The following is a 26,726-nucleotide window of genomic DNA, read 5'->3' as shown; positions in this document are numbered from 1 at the left end:
GTTTTCATCCAAGAATCTTGACTGAACTGCAGTTGTGCACGGACGAAGGGATCATCCACTGACAGCAGGTGTAAGCAGCATCTCCAGAGCAGCAGCCCACGAGGGGCTGGCAGCCCGCGAGCCAAAGCAGTTGGCCCAGAGTGTGGTGGGGCGTCCAGAGCTGAACTGATAACAGCCTTCCTGTGATACTCAGCCCGGACATCACGTTGGAAAGAGGTGTGATAGCTCACTTGTTGTTTTTCCCTTCACGTAGTTGCTTTTCACCATGGTGATGTAAGTACAGTCATCCAGATCTGGTAGCGGGACATGTCTCTATCTCCTTGCATGAAAATAACAGGAGGGTATTCAGCAATTAAGATAACTAAGATGACTCCTTCCTCTACCTCAAGTAATTTGAATGTTAATGCTTCTAATAATATTTATGGAATTTAATATCCATTGTGTTTTCTTCTTGGTGCATTGACTTTTCTTCTTTTCTTTTTCTATAAATATGTTGCTGAATTTCCAAGGATTTGTTGATTTTCCTATTCCTTTTCTCAAAAAATGTATTTCTGGCTTCCCACAACGCTGGAGAGAGAGAAGGCACTCCATGATTGCAATCCTTTGTAACGTACTATGGTTTTCATTAGAGATTAATATTTCACATATTTAAAATTATTCATTTGGCATTTTAAAATAAGCAACAAGGATATGCTGTACAGCAGAGGGAAATATAGCAGTTCTTTAATAATCACTTTAAAAAGAGTATAATATATAAAACTTTTGAATCACTTGTTATAAACCTGAACTGATATAATATTGTAACTCACCTATACTTTGAGAAAAAATTGAAAAAATGAAAAAGAAATTCTCAGTGCCCCTCGAGTAGGATGTACCAACCTGTGAAGGCTGTCACTCTCAGCCACACAAAGAGAGAAAAGCTAGATAAACTACAATATTCCAACCTTTTCTTGAACCCAGTTTCAGTGCTTTCTCTATGTCGGGCTTTATAGAGTTTTATGAGGTCTAACTTATTTTCCTATGAATTTCATTTCCCAATTTATTCCTATCCTCCCGTGAGCATATTATGGAATTTTTCAGAAGTATTTTATGTGTGACATGCAATAGAAAATGTGGAGGAGCAGTTATATGCATCAACTACCCCTATTATACAGTTTCAACATATCCCAGTGTAAGCATACATCTAAATATATAAATGGGGACGGATAATAGCTTACAGAAGTGGCAAAACAAAATTTTCACAAACATTTCACTTTTCTGATTACCTGGTTTTTGAAACTGTTGAAAGAATTCCCACAGATGCATCTAATCAATTCTTCCCTAGCAGAGAATCTTTCCATCTTTAAAAGGAAAACTTTCATGACCTGCAATTTTACAGCCTTTGGAGAATGTCCAGGGAGAGCAGCTCGTGCTCCGGTCTCCACTGGGGGTCTGGCAGCCTGTGAGCTACAGCCATTGGCTCGAAATGGTGTCCAGTGACCAGGGCTGAACAGATAATAGCTTTTGTGTGATCATCCACCTGGAGATTAAGGGGAAAGGAACTGTGATAATTTACCTTATTTTATTTTTTTTGGTTCCTTACTTATGTTTAATCATGGGGATTTAAGGAGTTAAATCCAGAGGAAGTCATTTCTTCAGCCCTTTGCATCCATTTAGAGGAGGTTTATCAGCAATAGAAGACCTATTATATCTGCTTTTACCTCAAGTGGTTTGAATGTTAAGGTTCATATCTGTTCTTTTCCATTGTTTTATCTTCGTGGCCCAGGAAGCTTTTTATTTGTGTCATTTTTCTCTAAGTGTATTGCCAAATTACAAAGAGGTTACCGATTTACTATTTTTTTTAAACAGATTTCTAGCTTCCTACGACTGTTGAGAGAGGACGATCTGTGGGATTTCAGTCTTGTGCAATATATTCCGATTTGCTTTAAAGCCCAATACTTTATCATGATTGTGCAGTGTTTCATTTGAACATGTAAAGTAAGTTGTAAATAACCCTTTTGACTAGGATGTAGAAGCTGGTAAAGGATGTCTCTCTCAGGCAAACAATGAGACAAAAGGCATATCAACTACAAAATTCAAAAAAATTTTGGAGTCATTCTGTGGAGAGACCAGAAACCAAATATTCCAGCTAGGACAGAGCACCACTTGCTGAAGAGTAAAATGGGGGGCAGGACAGGACACTAGAGAGAGTTCACGCACAATTGCAAGTAAGAAGGGGGCCCATCTTGCCTCCAGCGATCTCTTTGAGATCTCTAGAAATAGGATTTAGGCAAATAAGCCCCCTCATGAAGTTCATTACTTACTATTATTCGGGAAAGGTGAAACTTAAAAGCGTTTGAAAAAAGGAGCGCTTGCTGCACAACTTGCCATTAAAATCTACCATGAAATCAAGTGCATACCTTCCTCTGTGTAGGAACTACAAATTGTTGTACACACTGGGAAAAAAAAAATTCAGAACTCAAAACTCTTGGTAGGGCCAGGTGCCTTTTCTGAGAAATAAGTGTGGACCACTTTGAAAAGAGCTGACTACAGAAAATCCCTTAATGTCTATCATGTTAATGGTTGCTGCATCAAAATGCCAGTTTCTCTCCATATGAAACAGAGATGCATTACCTAGGTTATTTTAGCGCGCTGGTCTCAAGGCTATGGTCTCTGTAAAAACATTCTAAGAGATCTAGTACACCAGGACACTGCTATTGTGCTTTGTGTGTTTTGCATCTGTGGGTTCAGAAATGAAATAGGATCATTTTTGTAGCATATTACAAATTCAGCACAGTAGAGCTGGAGAGTGAAGACTGGGCGCGCAAGGGTGAGCAACACGTGGGAAATCGAGAAAGAAACAGATAATGGGAATTTAGTTATTTATGCCGTTGAATTTGGGAAGGGGGAGTGAGCGATTGTGATTATCCACTTCAGTGGGTGCTTGAGGAAAGAAGGGCACCTAGATTGCTCAATCGCGATCTAACGGTGTGATTTACTGTAAAGACAAACAGAGGGAGAGCCTTCACGGCCTAATCAACTTATGAGAACTGTCACCGCGTGGATAATAGTATTGCTAGGACAATTATATCGCACTTAAATTCTTTTCTCCACTACCCGTATTATGGAATTCATTTAAAGTGTGGATCCAAACATGGTAAACGAATAATTAAATGTGAAAGTTCCAGGAGAAAAATCGATCGCAGATTCTAATCTACCGAGAAAACATTTAATGTTGGAACTGAAGGGTCTGCTCGAACTTGTTCCGGTAATCTGCTTCTATCCTTTTCAGTCTTTACTCTTTTTAAAAACCACCTTGTGGGGCTTCCCTGGTGGCGCAGTGGTTGAGAATCTGCCTGCCAATGCAGTGGACACGGGTTCGAGCCCTGGTCTGGGAGGATCCCACATGCCGCAGAGCGACTAGGCCCGTGAGCCACAATTGCTGAGCCTGTGTGTCTGGAGCCTGTGCTCCGCAACAAGAGAGACCGCGACAGTGAGAGGCCTGTGCACCGCGATGAAGAGTGGCCCCCACTTGCCGCAACTAGAGAAAGTCCTCGCACAGAAACGAAGACCCAACACAGCCATAAATAAATAAATAAATAAATAAATAAATAAAATTAAAAAAAAAAAAAACCACCTTGCTGATACAGGCCTCGGAGGATGGGAGATCCAATCAGAGAAGCTGAAGCACCACTCGCCTCTGAGTCAGCCAATGAGAGGCCAGCAACGGTGAGCCACAACCGTGGGTCCAAAGTTCAAGCTGGATTTGTGGGCTGAAGGGGTAAGTGCCTTCGTGGATGTTCAGCCTTGGTAACAAAGAGGGTATCAGGTGTGATTATTTGCTTGCTCTTTGCTCGCTTCATTGTATGTTTCTAATCGTGCTGGTTACCTGGGACTGATGTACAAAATGCCAGAGATTGGTTTCCTTGAAGGACACGTACATAATGTCTCACACTTCTGGAGGTCAGAAGTCGATATCAGGATGTCAGCGGGTTTGGTTCCTTCAGACTGGTGTGAAGGAAGCCTGTGTTCCAGGCCTCTCTCCTTGGCTTGTGGAGATGGCAGAGACACCCCTCCATCTGTTCCCAGTTTTCTCCCTCTATGAGGGTGTCTATGCCCATATTTCCCCTTTTAATATGGATACAGGTCATTTTGTATTTGGGGTCATCCTAATGAAGGCAGTTTAAGTTGATTTGTTCTGTAGAGATCCTATCTCTGTATAGAATCACTTGTTAGGTGCAGAGGTTTAGGACATCAACATAGGAGCTTTAGGGAGAAAGAATTCAACCCACAAAGACATGAATTTTGAGATATAGGTGGGCATATCTCCTGACTCTTCTATTAAGAGAACACTGGTTCTGTTCACACATAAACACTGGTTTGATGCTTACGAGGTGGTATAGTAACAGATTTGAGTTCTTCCAACACATGTAAGCATAGAATATTGATGGAAAGTCTTACTTAAGCAGATGTTTTTGGTGAATTAATGCATTCAATCCCTGAGCTATCTGGAAAATATTGAATTTTTTCATAATAGTGCATCATTTACCAATTTCTGCATTGTAAATTACTTCAAGCTTAGTGGACTAAAGCAGCAATTATTTATTATTTCTCATGTATCTATGGGCCAGCTGAATGCTTCTGCCGTTATGGGTGGTACTTGTCAGGATTCTCGTGTAGCCCTCCTTTCTTTTTTCATCATCCCTGGTACAGTTCATATCCCATTGCTTCAAATTTAATAGTGTATAGAAAGGACTTTTGTCTGTGTGCTAAAATTGATGTTTGATTGTAAGCAATGTTTTGTCGATACTCCTATAACCATAATAATAAAAAAGAGAACACTGCTGACTGTTTATGGGAAAATAAGGTGACACATTCCATGTAATTTTCCTCAAGAATTTGAAGAGTGAATAGTTTTTATCACTCTTACAAAGTTTCTGACTTTCCACCACTGTGAAGAGGGAAGATATTCTATCATTTCAGTCCTTATAAGTGCTTTAAAATGTGAATTGTGATTTGTTTTAGACACCAATGTTTCTTCAGTTACGTTTGGCCTTCGTTTTGTACTCTGAAAATAATTTGTAAAATTCCCTGTTGATTAGGATGTGAAAACATGAAAAGTACGTCACGCACCCAGTGAGACATATTATGGACAACCTACTGAAATCAGGCCCTGAGAAAAGGGACAGCACCGTCGTGGGAGACAAAACAGAAAATGGTTTTTTAATGTTTTCAGAAACCCACAAACTCAGGAGAAAGAATTTGACAGGGCAGGATACTAGAGAGAGCGTGACCACTCTGAGGTGTGTGGCTATGCAGGGGGCCATTGCCTGATCGAGGAGAGCTCTAAAATTCTTTTTTCTCTGGTCCAGTGGAGAACTCTGTCGGACCATTAGCCCTGAGAAACTGTTCTTGGGGCCATCAGAAGAAGGATTTATGATAAATGAGCCACCGGTATGGGAATGTTATGTATTTAGATTGTTGAATATGATAAGAATCGTAGGAAAATATTTCAAAGACAAAAAAGGATTAGACACCCAAGGAGACCAGAACAAACTACCACCAAAGGACCTTCAGGTAAATCCCTCTCTCCGGTATCTCAGGATGATCTCACACACCGGAAACAAAATTTTGGATGAGAAGAGCTCTAGGAGAAGCTCAAGGACGACTGACACACAGGAAATGTAAGAAAGAGAGGAATACAGTGGTATGATGTTGAAGAGGGTAAGACCAAAGAAGTACATGTGATTACTGATTTCAAAAGGTGATTAAGGAGAAAGGGCACCCTGTGAGTAAACATGATCTAACAGTGTGGTTTACTCAAATGATAAACTAAGGGAAAGAGCTTTACTGCTTAAACAGCTAATGATAAGCATCAACTCTGAGAAAATAGTATTATAAGGACAAACATAACCCATTCAAAGTTTTTCAACATGACCAGTGTCAGGGAAATCATTTAAAAGCAGAATCAAGGACCCAAACACAGCACGGAAATAATGAAAGCAAAATGTCCAAGAAAAAATACCTATCCAAGGTGGAAGAAACTGAAGTTACTAATCTGACTGGTTCAGATTAATCTTAGTTGGTTCCCCCCCCCCCCCCAAGAGTGCATTTTCCTGTTTTTGAAAACAGAAACCTTTTTGACATGCACAGTGGCATCCTGGGGAGGATGCTGGAAGCATCCAATCAGAGCAGCTCAAGGGCCACTCGGGATCGGCTCAGCCAATGAAAGTCCTGCAGCTCCTGAGGCCTAGCCATGGACTCAAAGTGTGAAGAGTTGTCCTGGGCTTGAAGCAAAAAAGAATCTTCCCGGCACGTGCAGCTTTTGAGATTGAGGGGAGGAAGGGACGTGATTCCTTGCCATTGGGCCAAAATATTAGACTGTGGCACAGCGTAAAGCAATAAGAGCCTTCTTGGGAAATTCGGCCTTTAGAGATTATAGAGTATACCGGAACGTTTCATTCACTGTGGTTTCTTTCAAATCGTGGCAAGAGCGCCCTCTAGCGGCGCCGGGCGGTGCGGAAGGCCTCTCCTGCCGCCTGCACGCGCGCGCGCGCACGCACGCCCGCGGCGGCACAGCGCACTCCGCCGCTTCGCCCGTCGCGCCGCGCAGGCGGTCGCTCGCCGAGCCCGCGGTCGGGACCCTGGCGTGCAGCGCGGGCCTCGGCGGGGCCCAAGGCCCCGGCCCGGAAGGATGCGGCCCTGGGCGGCCCGGGAGCTGAGCAGGGCCCCCGCGCCGACCCCCGCGGGCCCCGGCCTCCGGAGCCGCAGCTGCCGCCCGGCGCCCGAGAGACATGACTTGCAAGCCGCGTTCCGACTGGATTCCCTACAGTGTCTTAGATGATGAGGGCAGCAACCTGAGGCAGCAGAAGCTTGACCGGCAGCGGGACCAATTTAAAAAAAAAGGAAGACAAACAAAAAAACAACAATATGGCAAGAAGTTAATGACGAGTATTTCAAGTAAGATTTTTTTATAAACTCATTTGTAAGAAGAACTCTTCGGAAATTTGGTGTAGTAAGCTATTTTCACTGGTTGTATCATTCCATTCCATTTTCTAGTAATAAAAATTAGCTTTTTCCCCTTCATGATTGAAACCATTTTCTTAGTGGTAGGATTAGCTGTCCCTTAAAAGTCCAAGAGGAAACACTATTGGAAGCCTAGTCATTTGGGGAGGAAACCACACTGATGACCCACATTTCTTCAATTCTTCTAAAGTCCCTTTTTGGTTCTATTTCTGTAACTTATTTCTCCATGAATACATTTAAATACGCTTTTGATTGTATTATCTTAGGCTCTTGAAAGTAATTTGATCTTAATTTTTAAGTATTTCCAATTGATTCCTTTTCTCTCCTCTGGTGGTTTCTTAAAGAATAGGGACATTGTTGAGTGTTTTTTTTTTTTTTCCCCCAACCAACCTCTCTTATATTTATCCTCCATGCGAGGTATTTTAGGAAACCAAATCATGCTAAATAAAAGAAATTTAAATTTGTTAACGATGAATTATTTTTAATCATTTTATGAGTAACCATTTTTCATTTGTGTTCTCGGTGTGAGGACTGTGATATTGCCATTTCTTCCACCTGTATATAGCAGTATCATCCAGAGATTCTTATGTGGGATATAGTAGCCGATAAAATGCAGTAACAGATATAAAAACCACTCCTACCCGTTTATTCTCCTTCAACATATCTCGATTCCTAATTCAGTTAAATACATAAAATAGGACCCCAGAGCAGTGTAAACTGAGAGAAAACTAATTTTCTAGAGTCAAGCACCATAATTTGCGAAATTTCTTTGTACCTAATTCAGATTTCTCTGAATCTTTTTTTTGCATTTTTACTTTTTGCAGTCTTTCCCTTTTCGGTTTTCATCCAAGAATCTTGACTGAACTGCAGTTGTGCACGGACGAAGGGATCATCCACTGACAGCAGGTGTAAGCAGCATCTCCAGAGCAGCAGCCCACGAGGGGCTGGCAGCCCGCGAGCCAAAGCAGTTGGCCCAGAGTGTGGTGGGGCGTCCAGAGCTGAACTGATAACAGCCTTCCTGTGATACTCAGCCCGGAGATCACGTTGGAAAGAGGTGTGATAGCTCACTTGTTGTTTTTCCCTTCACGTAGTTTTAGATTCTACATATAGATGATATCATATTATATTTGTCTTTGTCTGACTTATGTCACTTAGTATGATAATCTCTAGGTCTATCCATATTGTTGCAAAAGGCATTATTTCATTCTTTTTATGGCTGAGTCATATTCCATTGTATATATGTACCACATCTTCTTTATCCATTCATCTGTTGATGGACATTTAGGTTGATTCCATGTCTTGGCCACTGTAAATAGTACTGCTATGAACATTGGTGTGCATGTATCTTTTTGAATTAGAGTTTTCTCTGGATATATGCTCAGGTGTGGGTTTGCTGGATCATATGATAGATCTATTTTTAGTTTTTTAGGACTCTCCATACTGTTCTCCACAATGTATGTACAAACTTACATTCCCACCAACAGTGCAGGAGGGTTCCGTTTTCTCCTTTTAAAATTTCTTTTTTTTTTTGGCCACGCCACGTGGCCTGTGGGATCTTAGTTCCCCTACCAGGCATTGAACCCACATCCTCAGCAGTGAAAGCACAGAGTCCTAATCACTGGACTGCCAGGGAATTTCCAGGTTCCCTCTTCTCCACAGCCTCTCCGGCATTTATTGTGTGTAGACTTTTTGATGATGGCCATTCTCACCCGTGTGAGGTGGTACCTCATCGTAGTTTTGATTTGCATTTTCTAATAATTAGCAATGTTGAGCGTCTTTTCATGTGCCTATTGACCATCTGTATTTCTTCTTTGGAGAAATGTCTATTTAAGTCTTCTGCCCATTGTTTGATTTGTGTTTTTGGTGGTGGTGTTGATTTGTATGAGCTGTTTGTATATTTTGGAAATTAAGCCCTTGTAGGTCATTTGCAAAAATTTCTCCCATTCCATAGGTTGTCTTTTCATGTTGTTTATGGTTTCCTTTGCTGTGCAAAAGCTTGTAGGTTTCATTAGGTCCCATTTGTTTATTTTTTATTTAATTTCTATTGCCTAGGGAGACTGACCTAAGAAAACATTTGTATGATTTATGTCAGAGAATGTTTTGCCTATGATCTCTTGTAGAAATTTTATGGTGTCATGTCTTCTGTTTAAGTCTTTAAGCCATTTTGAGTTTATTTTTCTGTATGGTGTGAGCGTGTGTTCTAACTTCATTGATTTACATGCAGCTGTCCAACTTTCCCAACACCACTTGCAGAAGAGCCTGTCTTTTTCCCATTGTATACTTTTGCCTCGTTTGTTGAAGTTTAATTGACTGTAGGTGTGTGGGTTTATTTCTGGGCTCTCTATTCTCTTCCATTGATCCATATATGTTTTTTTGTGCCAAAACCATGCCATTTTGATTACTGTAGCTTTGTAGTATTGTCTGAGGTCTGGGAGGGTTGTGCCACCTGCTTTGTTATTTTTCTTCAGGATTTCTTTGGCAGTTCTGGGTCTTTTATGGGTCCATATAAATTTTAGGTTTATTTGTTCTAGTACTGTGAAATATGTCATGGGTAATTTGATTGGGATCGCATTAAATCTGTAGATTGCTTTGGGTAGTATGGCCATTTTTACAATATTGATTCTTCCACTCCAAGAGCATGGGGTATCTTTTCATATTTTTAATTATTTTCAATTTCCTTTATTAATGTTTTATAGTTCTCAGTGTATAAGTCTTTCACCTCCTTGCTCAGGTTTATTCCTGAGTATTTTATTTTTGGGGGTGCAATTTTAAAAGGTATTTTTTTTTTTACATTCCCTTTCTGATATTTCATTGTTAGTGTAAAGAAATGCAGTCAATTTCTGTATGTTAATCTTGCATCCTGCTACCTTGCTGACTTCGTTTATCAGCTCTAGTAGTTTTTGTGTGGAGTCTTTAGGGTTTTCTCTATATGGTATCATGTCGTCTGCATATAATGACAATTTTACTTCTTCACTTCCAATTTGGATACTTTTTATTTCTTTTTCTTCTCTGATTGCTGTGGCTAGGACTTCCAATACTATGCTGAATAGAAGAGGTGAGAGTGGGCATCCTTGCCTTGTTGCAGATTTTAGCTGGAAGGCTTTCAGCTTTTCACTGTTGAGTGTTATATTGGCTGTGGGTTTGTCATAAACGAATGGCTTTTATTATGTTGAGATATGATCCCTTTATACCCACTTTGGTAAGAGTTTTTTTCATGAATGGATGTTGAATTTTTCAAATGCTTTTTCTGCATCTATTTAGATGATCATGTGGTATTTGTCTTTTCTTTTGTTGATGTGGTGTATCACATTGATTGATTTGTGTATGTTGAACCATCCTTGTGAACTTGGGATGAATCCCACTAGGTTGTGGTGTATGATCTTTTGTGTGTGTGTTGTTGGATTCAGTTTGTTAATATTTTGTTGATAATTTTTTCATCTATATTCATCAAAGATATTGACCTGTAATTTTCTTTTTTGGTGATGTCTTTGTCTGGTTTTGGTATCAGGGTGATTTGTTTTTTTTTTTTTTTTACAGATTCTATTCCACTTCTAGTGATCAGTCTGTTCAAATTATCTGTTTCTTAGTAATTCAGTTTTGGTGGGCTGTATGTTTCTAGAAACTTGTCCATTTCTTCTAGGTTGTCAAATTTGTTGGCACATAATCGTTCATAGTATTCCCTTATGTTTTTTGTATTTCTGCGGTATCAGTTGTTATGTCTCCTTTTTCATTTCTTATTTTGTTTGTTTGGGTTCTCTCTCTTTTCTTCTTGGTGAGCCTGGCCAGAGGTTTGTCAATTTTGTTTACCTTTTCCAAGAACGAGCTCTTGGTTTTATTGGGTTTTTTTCCTATTTTTTTAATACCTGTTTTATTTATTTCCTCTGTGATCTTTATTATTTCCTTCCTTCTGCTGACTTTAGGTTTTATTTATTCTTCTTTTTCTAATTTTTTAAAGTGGTTAGTTAAGTTGTCTATTTGAGATTTTTCTTGTTTTCTGAGGAAGGCCTGTATCGCTATGAAATTCCCTCTCAGACCTGCTTTTGCTGCATCCCATAGATTTTGTATGGTTGTGTTTTCATTGTCATTTGTCTCAAGGTATTTTTTAATTCCTTTAATTCCTTCTTTGATTTCCTTGTTGACCCACAGTTTTTTAGTAGCATGTTGTTTAGGCTCCATGTAGTCGTTTTTTTCCTCATTTCTTTTCCCGTGTTTGATTTCTAGTTTCCTGTCCTTGTGGTCAGAGAAGATGCTTGAAATAATTTCTATACTCTTAAATTTTTGAGGTTTTGTTTTGTGCCCTAGCATGTGGTCAGTCCTAGAGAATGTTCCATGTGCACTTGACAAGAATGTTCATTCTGGTTTTTTTAATGTAATGTCCTGAAAATATCAATTAAGTTTAACTGTTCTATTGTATCATTTAGGATCTCTCTTGCCTTATGTATTTTCTGTATAGAAGATATCTCCATTGCTGTGAGAAGGGTGTTAAATTCTCCTTCTCTTATTGTATTCCTGTTGATTTCTCCCTTTATGTCTGTTAGTAGTTGTTTTCTGTATTCAGGTGTTCCTATATTTGGTGCATATATGTTGACGAGTGTAAAATCCTCCTCATGTATTGATCCTTTCACCATTATATAGTGTCCCTCTTTATCTTTCTTTATGGCCTTTGTTTTAAAGTCTATTTTGTCTGACATGACTATGCAACCCCCACTTTCTTGTCATTTCCATTTGCATGAAATATCTTTCTCGATCCCCTCACTGTCAATCTATGTGTGTCCTTTACCCTGAAGTGGGTCTCTTGTAGGCAGTATATTATAGGCTCTTGTTTGTTTTGCTTTTTTTTAATCCAATCTGCCACTCTATGTCTTTTGACTGGAGCATTTAGTCCATTGACATTTAAGGTAATTATTGATATATATATATATATATATATATATATATATATATATATATGAATTTATTGCTATTTTAAACCTTGTTTTCCAGTTGATTCTGTGCTTCTTCTCTGTTCCTTTCTTTGTCTTTTTGTAGTTTGATAATTTCCTTTTATTTTATGCTTGTGTTTTTTTCTTTTTGGTTTTAGTGAATCTATTGGATGTTTTTGATTTGTGGTTACCCTGTTTTTCGAGTCTAACCCCCTTCCTATATCTACTTGCTTTAGAGTGAGAGTCATATAGGCTCAAACACATTCTAATAAAAGAAAAAACTCTACATTTTCTTACTCTTCTCCCCAACCTTTTATGATTTTGATGTCCTCTTTTGCATCTTCTTGTTTATCCTTTTGTTGTTCATTGTGGTTATCATCCTTTTCCCAAAAGTGTTTTGATTTTTAAAAATCTGTGTATGGGCTTATTTAAGTGGTTTATTTTCCAATTGTGATTTTCTCTTTCCTATAGATTCTTGCTTCTTTTCTGTGTAGAGAAGACCTTTTAATATTTCTTTTAGAATAGATTTAGGATTGCTGTATTCTTTTAGATTTTGCTTGTCTGAGAAATCTTTCCTTCTATTCTATATGATTATCCTGATGGGTAGAGTATCCTAGGTTGCAGATTTTTCCCTTTTAGGATTTTGAATATATCTTGCCACTCCCTTCTGGCCTGCAGCTTTTCTATAGAGAAATCAACTTATAGCCTTATGGGGGTACCCTTGTAATTAAGTCTTTGTTTTTTTCTTGCTGCTTTTAGAATCCTCTCTTTATCTTTAAATTTTGCCATTTAATTATAATATGTCTTGGTGTAGGTCTGTTTGAGTTCATCTTGTTTGGAACCCTCTGTGCTTCCTGTACCTGGATTTCTGTTTCCTTCTTTAGTTTTGGGAAGTTTTCAGCCATAATATCTTGAAATACGTTTTCGATCCCCTTTTCTCTTTCGTTCCCATGTGGAATCCCTATTATGTGTAGATTGGCACGCTTTATGTGATCCCATAGATCTCTGATATTGCTTTCATTTCTTTTTTCATTTGGCTTTCTGTCTGCTGTTCTGATTTTGTGATTTCCATTCTTCTGTCTTCCAGATGACTTATTTGTTCCTCTGCATTATTCATTCTGCTATTCATTGCCTTTAGCTCAGCTTTCATCTCAGCAAATGAGTTTTCAAATTTTTCTTGGCTCCCCCTTATAGTTTCTAGCTCCTTTTGATAGTACTCTGCATTTCTGTCAATAGCCTTTCTTAATTCTTTTAGTATTTTCATTATCTCCTATTTGAAATCTGTATCTATTAAACTGAAGAGGTCTGTTGCATTGTTTGTTCTTTCAGGAAAATTCTCTTGGTCTTTTAACTGGGAGTGGTTCTGCTTCTTCATTTTACTTATATTTCTCTTACCCTATGAGTTTAGGGGAAACAGTTTTCTTCTGTGTTCTTGGAGGGCTATTTATATGTGGGAGCATCCCTGTGTAGCTGGTGTGGGTTTGATATTTTTGTTGCGAGGGCTGTTTTTAGCATGGATGCCTGCTGCCTCTTTCCTCAGCATGTGCTGGCCATTATCCCCTTGATACAGGGTGGGCAGATACGGCAGCTGGTGCCAGATCCTGGGGCTCTTGGCAGTGGTGGCTGCTCATGTGTGCCCCCGGAGCCTGCAATGGTAGAGGAGGTGGCTCACAACTGCTCCTGGAGCTTCTGTAGGTGGTGTTCTGTCACCTGAGAGCACACGCAGGGGAAAAGGCTGCAAAGGTGGGTCCTTTCCCTCTCCTCGCACACCCCCCAGACAATGGTGCCTGGCCTCTAAGGTGAGCCCAGGTTTCCTCCAGGTACACGCTCAGCAGCAGTTGCAGCAGACTCCAGCCCCTTCAGACGGTTTCTGCACAGCCAACCCCAGTCGTCTCCCCGGGTCTGATCTCCAAAGCCCAAGTTTCTGCACCCAGCTCCTGCCCACACTGGTGGATGCACATCTCAGGCAGGCAAGTGCAGGGTTGTGGCATTGACCATCTGTGCAGTTCTCTCTCTGTTCTGGCTGCCACAAACCAGTTGCTGTGCTCTGCTCCGAACCTCCAAGCTTCCCATTAGTCCCAGCCGATCTCCCCACTGGTGAGGGGACTTCCCATGGTATAGGAACCTTTCCTCTTTCACAGGTCCCTCCCGGGGCACAGGTCCCGTCCTGATTCCTTTCTTTTTTTCTTTTGTCCTACCCATTTATGTGGAGATTTTCTTGAACTTTCAGAAGCTTGAGGTCTTCTGCCAGTGTTCAGTAGATATTCTGTGAGAGTCATTCCACAAGTAGATGTATTTTTGGTGTACTTGTGGGAGGAGTGACTTTCACATCCTACTACTCCACCATCTTGATCACTCTCTCCTGTCTTCACTTTCTTTCATCAGTGTCTTATACTTTTCCGAGTATATGTCTTTTACCTCCTTAGATAGGTTTATTCCTGGGTATTTCAGTGTTTTTTGCTGCAATCGTAAATGGGATTGTTTCCTTATTTCTTAATTCATACAATTTATTCTTTCCCAATCCAGAATTTTTTTGATTTTTAGAACACAGACCTTCAGGACCTGCAAGTTTGCATCACTGGATGATGAGAGTATCCAGTGAGAGCAGCTCAGGCCCCACCCTTATGCAGCCACTGAGGTACTGGCAGCCAGTGAGCCACAGCTATTGGTCCAAAGAGTGGTGGAGTGACCAGGCCTGAACCAATCACAGCCGTCCTGTGATATTCAACCAGAAAATTGAGGCTGAAAGTGTAGGATTCTCTGTCAGCTGGTCTTGTTACTTTACTTGTTTTTCATCTTGGTGATTTAAGGATATAAATCCAGAGCACATAGTGCCCCGTGTCTCTGGACAATTGCATCGAGTAAGAAGATGATGGTCAGCAAATAAAGATTTTTCTTTTCTTCTAGAATTTGAATGGTAATATTCAAGTGAATGTTAATATATTAATATTATCATTGTGTTTTTCTTGGCACAGTGCCTCTTTACTTGTATAATTTTTCTAAAAATATATTGCTGATTTTTGACAAAGTTGATGATTTTCTAATTGTTTCTTTTAAAAACATTGATTTCTAGCTTCATACTTTGTGAAGCAGGAACATATTGTGGGATTCAGTCCTTTGAAATGTTTTATAATTTGCTTTAAAGTTCAGTATTTTATCACCAGTGTTAAGAGTTTTATTTGAACATATATGATAGGTTAAAATAACAATTGATTTGGATGTGAAAACCTTGGAAGGATATCACCCTTAGCCAAACAATGAGACTAAAGCTGAATAAACTACAAAAATTTCATGGACTCATCAAAAGAGAGATAAGACTCTCACAGAAGAGACCCCACATGTAGAATTCTGCATTTGACAGAGAACCACTTGCTGTAGAGAAAGATGAGGGCAGGTCAGGAAACTAGAAAGAGCTTCATAGAGAATTGCATGCATGCCAGGGTCAGTTTTACTTCCAGAGCTCTCTTTGATAGCAATAGATCAGGAATTAGGACAAATAATCCTCCTTATCAAGATTTTAGCTTATTATTATTATGGAATATTTTTAAAAGCTTACACAGCATTTAGAAAAACTGAGTTAGCTGTGCAGTAAATCTAGAAAAGTTATCATATGATGAAACCAAATTTATATTTTAAAGCAGGACAAGAAAATTTCAAGATAAAATTCTCTCACTGTGTCCATCTGGGCCTCCACCTTCCCTCCCTAATGTGTAGTGTACATATGCATTTCACATTTACTAGATCTCCTTAAAGATGGGAATGTCTGCTCAACCATAAAAATTGTTTTGTTACCTTTCTTCTGACACTAGCAATGTAACTTCTTAAAAGCATGGCGTTCTTTCCCATCTCTGTAGGTGGTCATCATGACTGGCTGTGTGTTCTCTCTTGACTGATGGAGGAACCTGGAGGTCAATTCAAAGAAAAAGAATTGGAAAATTATTAACTATCTTGAAATTCAGCAATATACCTATAGAAAAACCAAATCTAAAAAAGTCAATGCACCAAGAAGAGAACACAACAGATGTTAAATTAAATAAATATTATCATAAGCATTAACACTCAAATGACTTGAGGTAGGAGAAGGAGTCATCTTGCTTCTCTTAACTGCTGAACATCCTCCTCTTATTCTGATGCAAGGAGATGGAAACATGTCCCACTACCAAATCTGGATGCCTGTACTTAAATCACCATGGTGCAAAGCAAGTACTTGAACAGAAAAACAACAGGGAAGCTATCACACCTCCTTCCTACTCTATCTCGGGGTTGAGTATCACAGGAAGGCTGTTATTGGTTCAGGCCTGGTCACTCCACCACTCTTTGGACCAATAGCTGTGGCTCACGGGCTGCCAGTCCCTCCTCGGCTGCATCAGTGGAGGGTGGGGCCTGAGCTCCTCTCACTGGATACTCTCATCATCCAGTGATGCAAAATTGCAGGTCCTGAAGGTCTGAAGGTTCCTGCAAGGTCCTGAAGGTTCTAAAAATCAAAAAATTCTCGATTGGGAAACAATAAATTGTATGAATCTGAATGAATTCCAGTAGTAATTTCAGAAACCAGTGACTTAAAAAAGTGAATTGTTTCTTGGAAGTTTCAGGTAGCTAGTTTGTAATATGTTTGAGTACTCATGTGTGCATTTAAATGACTTAATATTATGGGACATGTCGAAAAAGGTTGAAGAGGGATGTATTGGTGGGCTTATTTGCTTCCTCACTTTATCTCTGGCTATATCACACATAAAGTATCTCTAGTAAATTCCACAACATCCTCCCAGGGAATGAGAATTAAAATGCAAAATAAAATTAATACAAAAATAATTTAGACCTTAAGGAACTCTATAAAGGCTGACCTAGAACTAAAATGACTGTTCAGGTAAGTTATGAAATGCAGTATGGTTAAGGAATAGTCACAATTTTTGTTGGAACAAACTGCACTACGGACATATATTCAAGTAGAACTGATAATGTTTGATGTTTACTTCAACTTAAAAATGTTTTAGTGATGGGCAGTAGTATGGCACAGGTCGAAAAACTAGAGTCAATCTGACTCTTCAGTGCTACAGGTCTTTTCCTGACAAGTGAGTGGCTCTGAAAAGACCCTTTGGTTTGCGAGGCTCAGGTGGTTCTGAAGCAGCTCATTTGAGGATGGTGTACCTGATGACTGCCTTGGTGGCCTAGGACATGGCGTGCTTGCCAATCTCCCTGGGCAGCAGCAGGGGCACGGAGGTCTGGATCTCTCTGAAGGTGATGGTGGAGCGCTTGGTGGAGCTGGCCAGGGGTGCAGCCTCCTCGGCGATGGGCTCGAAGATGTCCAGGCCCTCGTGAAAACCTGCTTCAGCACCCTGGGGAAACAGGTGACGAAACTGTCTGGGCAGCAGCGGCGACAACGCCTTGGCATCTTCTGCTTTGGGCTCTTTGGTTCGGCCTCTGTGGGCTCTTTGGTGCCCAGGCTTTCCTCAGAAGAAGTCTCACGGCAAGGCTCGGCCATGTCGGAGCCACCTTCCCCACAGCTCAGAGGGAAGGACAATGAGGCTGCTGAGGGCCAGTGGCCGGGTTTATAATCCCTGCGTTCTCTGATGTCACAGGCAACGTCCATATCTGACTGGACAAAATGCAAGGCAGGGAGGCCTGTCACCAAGGCACCCCATGTCACGTGTCATTGGATGCCACCCTGCTTGGCCTCCCGTCAACCAATCCCAGTGGAAATCTGGTGACCTTTATACTTTCCGTGTCCTCCACTAGAAAAAATCTTTGAACTATGCCCCATGTAGGAAAAGGTCATCCGTTCACTTCAGCTGATTTATGCCTACTATTTATGCATGAGAACTTTGAAAAGATGTCACCGAAGTCACCTACATTGAAGAAAAATCAGTTTGAGTTCCCTGAGAGAGTCTCTATAACTCAAACCTTTGCCACCATCAAAATGACTCTGGCCACTTGGGGGCCATTTTTCTCAACACAGAATTTTCTCTTTCCATGGCTGAGCCACCGTGGCTTGAGCAGGAACTCTCTGACTTGGTCAGCAGAGTGCTCCTCAAAATCAGTCATAGGACATAACTGACCAGCCCTTACCTCCAATTCTTATCAAACTTACAGGGAATCAGAAAGAACAGTAAAACCACATTCTCCAAAGACAGGCCACAAACAGAAATCGGATACTTGTACATAAATACTAAAAATATTTAACATTTAGCAAATTTTAATTTTTTTTTAACATTACTTAGGTACCCCAAATACCACACATACTGGAATTGATGAAAAAATATGTGTTAGTTGAAAGAAATTATTTTTCTAATTCCCTAGAAACCTTCCGAGTGAGAAGAAACTAATCAGTAAAAGGGAAATATTTAAAAATTAGAAACACATTCCTTTCAAAAACCTACGTAACTCAAGCAAAGTATATCTTTAATGTATTTATGTAAAAATAAATTACAGACATTGAACCAAGAAGGACTTAGGAAGACTTGAAGAAATGGAGGTCTTCAATGAGCTAAGATCCTAATGGTCAGGTTTCCAAGTGTGTTTCCTGTGAGGGCTTCAAGGAGCGGCTAATTCTACTGCTAACAAAATAGTTCCAATCATGAAAGGATAAATGCTATTTTTTATTACTGGTAAATACAATATGATGATCAAACCATGGAAGAAAGTTTACAACAGGGAATTCTTTGGACCATAATGATAGTGTTAACATGAACCCCAAAGCTACAGGAGGACACCTTTGTGATTACAAATTCTCAGGGAGACTTTTCCTGACCCCAAATCTAGGGCATGGTGTAGAATTCTTTTTTTCTGGCATCTTCCCTTTCCATTAGAAAAAGTCCAGTTTTTCATTAAGGGTGCAGCCATTCAAGCAACCACAATTATTAAAGATCTCAATGAAGTATTAATTTCTGTCACTTTTCACACAGAGGTGAGCATTTTCAATAATGTATATAAATAATTTTGTCAAGTTATTTTTCATGTCTTGAATGGAAATTTCCCCCATTTTCTATTCCATTTATTGACCAAAACAGAAGTGTAACTGACCCTTTAAACTACTCTGCAGCGTAAAAGACAACTAACACTCATACTGGTGCCATGGAGGTACCTCTCCAAGGGGTTGTCCAGCAGGACAGGCAGATTTTTACTTGTCGGCTCAGAACTCTCAAACAGCAAAGCAGAAGCTATGTGTCCTCTTAAAGATTAGCTCTGTAATGGGCATAACATCACTTCTTTCATACTCCATTGGTCAAAGCAATTATAGGCCTGCCAGAGTCAAGAGGCAGGGGAACAGACATGCTTAATCCATCCGAGAAGTGTCTGGGAATGAGCAGCTTTCACAAATCTAACAAATAGTGCCACACAACACATGCTTTTTGAGATGCTGCTGGGTGCCACACGCATGATATGTCCATAGCACAAGGTCCTGGGTTCCTTGGGCCACAGTGTTGTTAAACTATGGAATACTTTCCCACTTGACTCACTCTCATCTGGGTGAACTCCTGCATGCAGTGAATCCCTATAATCCAGGGCAAACCTTTCCCTCTGGTGGCATGAAGTTTCTGACCATTGTAGACATACCATCCCCCTACTCCTGGGCCCCTGGACATAGAAATACAGACACACAGATTGACAGAAAGGAGAATGTTTCGAGTGAGTACATGCTTCAAAGAACTCTACCAGAATCTGGTCTGGATATCAGATTTTAATTTGATTGCCTCATTCATGACCCTAACTCCAAGCAAGATTACATTTGAGGTACTGGGATTTAGGACTTCAATATAAGAATTTCAGGGGACGCAATTCAAAGTATATGTGATATGAAACCTGAGCTGTAGATTGGCACATGTGCTGACTCTTCCATCATATTGATTATTTAGTTTCCCATTAAGAGAAAAAAGGTGACTTCATTCATCCTCTTTTCACTCCGACTATTCATTGCTTAGTTTAATTTTTTTTTATTTTTAGCTTCTTACTTCTGTGAAGGGAGAAGATACTCAGTGATTTCAACCCTTAGGAATTGTTTATGACTTTCTTTAAACTCCATTATTAGTTCAATATTTTAAAGGACTGTATTTGTACTTTTAAAATAATTTGTAATTTCTTCTGTGAAGAATATCACTTTGAGCCAAACAAAGAGGCAAAAGCTGGATAATCTGCAAAAATCAAAACTTTCCTTGATGACTAATAAGAACCTGCAGTATAAACAAACAAACAAGCAAAACAACGAATACTAAACTTTCATTGGGTTACTTGTATGGAAATATGTTAATATAAATGTTTCAGACATTACATGAAATTTCTAAAAACCTTATATGTTCTGGTATAATGTTATAGGTCATAATCCTAGTTATTACTTTAAAATGTATATCTCAGAAATAACTAATTTTCTTGTCAACTGCATTATTATGAACTTTCATCAAATCTTTAACCGTGGTCATTTTTAAGTCTTTTCTCATTTACAGACAGTTCTGGGTGTACTCTGATGCTTTTGCAAATATGTTCCTATAAAAGGGTTTCATCTTCAAGAAATTCATGGAAAAGACTCTGACAAGTACAGGTTTCTGGTAACTGACTGTACTGCTGAACTGAATGAATAAGCGTTTTCAGAACTCTAATGAAAAACTGATGAACTCATAAAAGTGCTAACAAAAGATCAAGATGAATAAAAAAATAATTACATGGGACTGAGTGAACTGATGAGGATGAGTATAATTTTTGTGACTTTCTGTTTGAATTAAAAAAAAAAATCCCACAAGGACTCAGAGGCAAAGAATATACAAATCAGTTTTCACTGCAAAGTAAAGCAGCTGTTACAGTGGAGGATTACTGGACTGAATGTCAATATTATGACATAGTATGAGTGTGTTTCATGTTTGGTAATTGCAATCATTGTTGCTTTTGTTGTGGTCAGCCATGTACAATGCTTGGTGTCAGTCTATTTATCTCTTGTAAAAATAAAATACAGTGTGTGTGTGTGAAAAAAAAAAAACTTTCCTTGAACCCATCAGAAGAGGGACAGGAACCTCCAGGAGAGACAAATCTATGTAGCTTTAGCAGAACTGTATGAACTCAAGAGAAAGGTTGTGGGCAGGGCAAGAAACTAGAAATTGTTTTCCTAAGTAGTGCAGCACGAAGGGAGGAAACGCCTGATCCAGGACTGGGTACAAATTTCTTTGTTTGTTTTTCAGCCCATTGTGGAAGATCTCTGATGAGCCATTATACTTCCAGAGTTCTCCTTGGGAAATTAGAGTAAGGATTTAGGATAATTGGACCCCCTTCATGAGGGTCATTAGTTAAAATTATTCGGGAATATTAGAAAAATCTCACTAAAGAACTTGAGAAAAGAAGAATTTTCTTTCCAAGGTGATCAGGAAAATTGTCAGGAGATCAACTACAAGTAAATCCCTCTGAATAGTGCCTTGAGATCGTCATACACATAGGGGACAAAACTTTGGGAGCCAAAGCCTCTTTTGAAACCGTGCTCATTTCAAAGATAGAACTGTAAACCAGTTGGAATGCACAGCGTAAGTCATTTTATTTCCATCATGCTCACTACCGCTGCTTCAAAATCCTAGTGTTTGTCCATATGACATACAAATGCTTTGCCAATCTTGATCTTGCATACTAGTCTCATACATATTGTATTATGTGAGAAGTTATTTTAAGAAAATGAATCTGTTGGGACATTTTTATAGCTCTTTGGGTGTTTTGCACCTAAAATTTCAGAAATAGAATAGAAGGATTAGTGAAATGCCATTTAAAATATACCATATAGACAGTGAAGACTGGGAGTGCAAAGGTGAATGACAGATATGAAATCTAGGATAGAGAGAGGAAAAATGGGTTTTGATGTTGAAGACTGGAAGATAAAATGAGTACATCTGATCATTCACTTCAGAAAGTGATTGAAGAAAAGGGGCAATTATGATCTAATGGTATGGTTAACAGTAAAGATTGAAGTAAGGTCCAAACTTCCAGTTTTAATTAAATAATTCGCAGACATGTAATATACAGCATGGTGGCTATAGTTGAATACTGTATTGTATATTTGAATGTTGCTAAGAAAGTAGACCTTAAAAGTTCTTATCACAAGAAAAAAAATTTGTAACTGTGTGTGGTGGTGGCTGTTAACTAGAATTATTGGGGTGATCATTTCATAATATATACATATATCGAATCATTATGAAACTAATGTTTTATGTCCATTATATCTCAATAAAAAAGACTAATTGAGGGAAACAGGTTTACTACTTCAATAAGAAATTATTGAATGGGCATCATCAGAAAATCTACAAACAACAAATGCTGGAGAGGGTGTGGAGAAAAGGGAACCCTCTTGCACTGTTGGTGGGAATGTAAATTGATTCAGCCACTATGGAGAACAATATGGAGGTTCCTTAAAAAACTAAAAATAGAATTACCATATGACCCAGCAATCCCACTACTGGGCATATACCCAGAGAAAACCGTAATTCAAAAAGACACATGCACCCGAATGTTCATTGCAGCACTATTTACAATAGCCAGGTCATGGAAGCAACCTAAATGCCCATCAACAGACGAATGGATAAAGAAGTTGTGGTACATATATACAATGGAATATTACTCAGCCATAAAAAGGAACGAAATTGAGTCATTTGTTGAGACGTGGATGGATCTAGAGACTGTCATACACAGTGAGGTAAGTCAGAAAGAGAGAAACAAATATCGTATATTAATGCATGTATGTGGAACCTAAAAAAATGGTACAGATGAGCCAGTTTGCAGGGCAGAAGTTGAGACACAGATGTAAAGAATGGACATATGGACACCAAGGGGGGAAAACTGCGGTGAGGTGGGGATGGTGGTGTGCTGAATTGGGCGATTAGGATTGACATGTATACACTGATGTGTATAAAATTGATGCCTAATAAGAACCTGCAGTATAAAAAAACAAACAAAACAACTAATACTAAACTTTCATTGGGTTATTTGTATGGAAATATGTTAATATAAATGTTTCAGACATTACATGAAATTTCTAAAAATCTTATATTTGTATTTGTATGGAAATATGTATGGAAATACGTTAATATAAATGTTTCAGACATTACATGAAATTTCTAAAAATCTTATATTTGTATTTGTATGGAAATATGTATGGAAATATGTTAATATAAATGTTTCAGACATTACATGAAATTTCTAAAAATCTTATATGTTCTGGTATAATGTTATAAGTAATAATCCTAGTTATTACTTTAAAATGTATATCTCAGAAATAACTAATTTTCTTGTCAACTGCATTATTATGAACTTTCATCAAATCTTTAACCGTGGTCATTTTTAAGTCTTTTCTCATTTACAGACAGTTCTGGGTGTACTCTGATGATTTTGCAAATATGTTCCTATAAAAGGGTTTCATCTTCAAGAAATTCATGGAAAAGACTCTGACAAGTACAGGTTTCTGGTAACTGACTGTACTGCTGAACTGAATGAATAAGCATTTTCAGAACTCTAATGAAAAACTGATGAACTCATAAAAGTGCTAACAAAAGATCAAGATGAATAAAAAAATGAATTACATGGGACTGAGTGAACTGATGAGGATGAGAATAATTTTTGTGACTTTCTGTCTGAATTTAAAAAAAAAAAAATCCCACAAGGACTCAGAGGCAAAGAATATACAAATCAATTTTCACTGCAAAGTAAAGGAGCTGTTACAGTGGAGGATTACTGGACTGAATGTCAATATTATGACATAGTATGAGTGTGTTTCATGTTTGGTAATTGCAATCATTGTTGCTTTTGTTGTGGTCATCCATGTACAATGCTTGGTGTCAGTCTATTTATCTTTTGTAAAAATAAAATACAGTGTGTGTGTGTGAAAAAAAAAAAAAAAAAAAAAAAGAAATTATAAGCAACCCTGGAAAATAGTATTAATATAGCAAACATATCCCAATCAAACTTATTCAACATTATCTTTGTTACAGAATTCATTGAAAACATAAGAGAAAAGCCAAACATGGTACAGAAATATCAAAATCAAAAAGTTCAAGAAAAAAACCTATTCCCCGTTCCCTAATATCTGGAGATGCTACTCTAAGTCATTCAGATGAATCTGATTCTATTCCTTCCAAGTTTGTAATGTATTCTTTGTGAAAATGCAAACATTCATTATATGAACAAAAGATTAAAGAAATTTTACATAACCAATGAGATATAGCTGGACAGAGGATTGGTGAACTAGAAGACAGATAAAATAATAGAAATAATATAGAATACTTCACAGAAAGTAAAAGAAAAAAAAGGATAAAGGTGAGGCAAAGAGACTCAAGGAATGGAGTAAGTAGGTGATAAGTATCACATAGGCATTCCAGAAGCATAAAACTGGGTGAATATTGGAAAAATACTATTCAAAGGAAAATGGCTGGTAATTCCCAGAGTTAGGGGAAGCCATAAGTTCCTCCATGCAGGAAGCAGACCTGACAAATCATAGTAAACCTTCAAGGTAACCCTAGAGATCAAAATAGCAGACAAAAAGACGCAGTGCCCAAAAAAGGAATACCAAATAGTGTGACTGCAGACCTCTTTGTCTTAATCAATTGAAGCCAAAAGCAAGTGCTGAGAGAAAGTAACTGTCATCCTGGAGTTGCATATCTAGCCAAGGTATCATTTAATAGTGAAGCTATGCTACACATGAAGATGGACCTCCCCAAACCACACTCAAATGTAGGCTTGCTCCACCGGCTGCTGAGAGTACAGTCAGGTGCTAATCCTCAGCCATTGACCCTTTCAGATATTTCCTCAGCTTCAGAGAGCTAATTTGCCCAAAGTTAGGGACTTCCTGAGACGGTCACATCCAATGTCTGAAGAAGGGGAGGGTATAAATATATGTCTCATCCCATCCTCAGATGGTAATCCTGATTAACATTCCCACATAATTAACCCCATCTCAGTGCTGGCTTCCTTCTAGAGCTTAACTGAGAAAGACTTTTGAGAAAAATGAAATCTTATCGTGTTTACATCAACTGACACCATGTTAAAGGAACTTCTAAAGAATGTAATTTAGGAAGATGGAAAAAGATCACAGCAGATGATCTGAGATGCAGGTAGGAATGTTAATAGAATAAATTAGCAAGTGGAGGTAAATGTAAAACAATGACTGTACACAAAAGTTGCAATAATGATTACAGTTCCTTTGAAGAATCAAGTAAACAAGACATAGCTAAATACTGCAGTTATGCAACACTTGGATGATAAGAGTGTCCAACGAGAGCAGCTCACGTCCTGTTCACTGGTTCGGCCAGTGATGGACTGGAAGCTTGTGAGCCACAGCCTTTGGCCCAGTGTGGGAAAGTGGCCAGGGAAAAACAAATAAAAGCATTCTTGGGAGGTTCAGACTTGGAGATTGTGGAGGAAACTGGAGGGGTTCCTTCCCTGTTGTTTGCTTGCTAGCTTGTTTTTAATCACTGTAAGTTAATGATTTGAATTCAGAGATTGTACTGTATGTGTCTCTTGTCCCTTGTATACAAGTAAGGGAAGGATTTGACTACTAACACATCAAGTGGGATTTTTGTATTTTCATTGGTAAATGGGATTCTTTAGAAATAAGGAACGGCAAGCTTCCTTCACTGGTTTTATCACCATATTACATTTTCTGGTAATAAAGATTAGCTTTCCGCTTTCATAATTGGAAACAGTTCATGAGCAGTAGAAATAGCAGTTCTTTAAAAGTGCAAATGGACACAGCTTTGGAATCTTGACCATTTCAGATGAAACCACATTGATGAACCCCCCCCCCCTTTTTTCAATTCTTCTTAAGTCATTTTTTGATTCCAATTCTGCAATTTATTGGTAAGGAAACACATTAAAGAAATGCCTTTGTCTGTATTGTCATGTATTCTTGCAAGAAATACGCTTTTATTTTAAAGAACTTCCCATTTATTCCTTCCATTCTTCCTATGGTGTTTTCTTAGAGAATTAATCATTGTTTTCAATCAACAACTCTTACGTTTGTTCACAAATTCAAGCATGTGGGGTATTTTGAGGACCTAAGGAATGTTAAGAAAATTTTATATTTGAGAAATGTTTAAGTATTTTTACTAATTTTTAAAGTATTCCCATTTCTGTTTGTGTTCCAACTTTGGACAATGTGGCTTTGAGATTTCAATTTTTTCTCATTCACTGGGGGTTTTGATCATAATTGGAGGCAGTAGATGGTCAATTATGTCCCATGATTTCGAGGAGCACTCTGCAGACCATGTCAGAGACTTCCGGCTCAAGCCACGGAGGCTCAGCCATGGAAAGACAAGATACTATGTGGGAGTGAAATGGCCCGCCAAGTGGCTAAAGTCATTCTGATGGCGGCAACGACTTGAGTTAGGGAGGTCAGACTCGCTCAGGAAGCTCAAACTGATTTTTCTTCAGTGTAGGTGACTTGGGTGACATCTTTTCAGAGTTCTCATGCATAAATAGTAGGCATAAATCAGCTGAGGTGAACTTTGCCTACATGGGGCATAGTTCAAAGATTTTCTGGTAGAGGTCACGGAAAGTTTAAAGTCACCAGATTTCCACTGTGATTGGCTGACTGGAGGCCAAGCAGGGGGCCATCCAATCACAGGTGACATGGGGTTCCTTAGTGACAGACCTCCCTGCTTTGCATTTTATCCAATCAGATGTGAGCATTGCCCGTGAGGTCATAGAAGGCAGGGAGTATACACCGGGCCAAGGGACCTCGACGGCCGCACTGTCCTTCCCTCTGAGCTGCGGGGAAGACGATTCCGACATGCTTGAGCCTTCGTCTGAGACGTCTGAAGAAAGCCCGGGCACCAAGGAAGCCGA

The 26,726-nt window shown here is 39.0% G+C and overlaps 1 long non-coding RNA gene across 3 annotated transcripts; it reads left to right on the top strand.

The window, feature by feature from the left end:
• The first annotated feature begins 6,604 nt into the window (after nucleotides 1-6,604).
• LOC118888138 lies at nucleotides 6,605-26,722 on the top strand. 3 transcript variants are annotated; one of them, XR_005018256.1, is made up of 3 exons: nucleotides 6,605-6,939; nucleotides 7,830-8,059; nucleotides 26,561-26,722. It is a non-coding gene; the product is annotated as an uncharacterized LOC118888138 (long non-coding RNA). The 3 variants fall into 3 exon arrangements; XR_005018255.1 differs by lacking the exon at nucleotides 26,561-26,722 and adding an exon at nucleotides 15,782-16,511; XR_005018257.1 differs by lacking the exon at nucleotides 26,561-26,722 and adding an exon at nucleotides 14,454-14,484.
• Nucleotides 26,723-26,726: the final 4 nt, after the last annotated feature.

Source organism: Balaenoptera musculus, chromosome X (assembly GCF_009873245.2).
Source record: "Balaenoptera musculus isolate JJ_BM4_2016_0621 chromosome X, mBalMus1.pri.v3, whole genome shotgun sequence".
NCBI lineage: Eukaryota > Metazoa > Chordata > Mammalia > Artiodactyla > Balaenopteridae > Balaenoptera > Balaenoptera musculus.
This window is presented reverse-complemented; position numbering and strand designations above follow the sequence as displayed.